A 1,487-nucleotide genomic window follows, 5' to 3' on the forward strand; every position below is an offset into this window, starting at 1 on the left:
TCCATTCCCTCTCAAGGGCTGCCAGGCACTGAGGTAGGAGGCATGTGAGAAGGAAGCCTTGCCCCTCCCCCTGGAAGTGCCAGACGTCTCCCCCACCCACAGACACATTGCCTGGCTCTCCAGGAATTTGATTCAGCAACAGTTACTGAGCAGTTAGTTATAAAACACTCACAATAGCTGCCAATCATGGCAGGCCTCAATGTTCGGGGGCAGAGGAGACCTCGCCCTCTCTCAGAGTGTCCACAGCCTGTCCAGGTAGGGAACTGCCCAGGGTCACACAGCTGGTCCCTGGTCCAGCTGAGATTTGAGCCTAGGTCTAGCGACTCCTGGGTCCATGCACTTCCCACCACACCCCACAGCCTCCTGAAGCCTCGGAGGGCAAACCCATAGTGGCGGAAAGAGCCAGGGCCTGAGTCTGGATTCCAAGGTCCTAATCCCAACTCGGATTTGCTGAGTCAGGAGAAGTCCCTTAGCTTCTCGGGGCCTCGTTTCTCTTTGTGTCAAGAGGGGCCCATGAGCCCAGTCCACCTGAAAGGGCTGCTATGAGCATCAGATGAGATCAGTACATAAGTATTTTGGAAAATACCACCATGGCACACAGTCAGGCCCTCTGCCCCTGAGATCCCCCAGGCCACCCTCACTATCCCGCCAACTCTGCCCTGGTGTTGGGGCCTAAGCCAAGTTAGCTGAACACCCATGGCAGGTTTACTGCTGACCATGGGCAGAGCCTCTATGAACCCTGATCACCTCACAGCCTGGCAGACAGAAAGCCAGCCTCGAGGCCAGGGATGGACCCGAGGACAGGATTGCCAGTCTGGAGAGAGGTGAAGGCTGGATCAAGGGTCAGGAGTCCCGCAGGTTCATACTGAATGAGAATGACTCAGTAATATTTCTATTCCCCTGCTGTAATATTTCTGTACCCATGCTTAGAGGGGGGAGGGACTACTATGAGCTGCTTTCTTTTCAGACATTATCTCACTTAATCTACTCTGCGAAGCATGTCGCACACTAAGTGTATGAGTCTGCTCAGGCTGCCATAACGAAGTTCCACAGACCTGTGTGGCTCAAACAACAGACATTTATTTTCTCACAGTTCTGCAAGCTAGAAGTTTGAGATTAAGGTGTTACACGGCAGGGCTGGTTTCTTCCTTGTTTGGAGATGGCCGTCTTCAGGTTCACATAGCACTCTTTCTCTGTGTCTGTGTCCAAATCTCCTCTTTCTAGAAGCATTGCATTAGGCACCACCCACATGACCTGGTCTTTCCAAAGACCCCCATCTCCAAATACAGTCACATTCTGAGGCTCTGGGGGTTAGGACTCCCACATATAGATTTGGGGGAGAGTCAATTCAGCCCATAACAGTAAGTAAGTGACAGAGCCAGACTTTGAAATTAGATCTTTCTGGCTCAAAAACCTACCCTTTTTCTATCATATCACATTACCCCCTCCATCTCCCCTGAACCTAAACATTTCTCATTGCCCTGCCA

This window comes from Cnephaeus nilssonii (genome assembly GCF_951640355.1).
Source record: "Cnephaeus nilssonii genome assembly, chromosome: 13".
Taxonomy (NCBI): Eukaryota; Metazoa; Chordata; class Mammalia; order Chiroptera; family Vespertilionidae; genus Cnephaeus; species Cnephaeus nilssonii.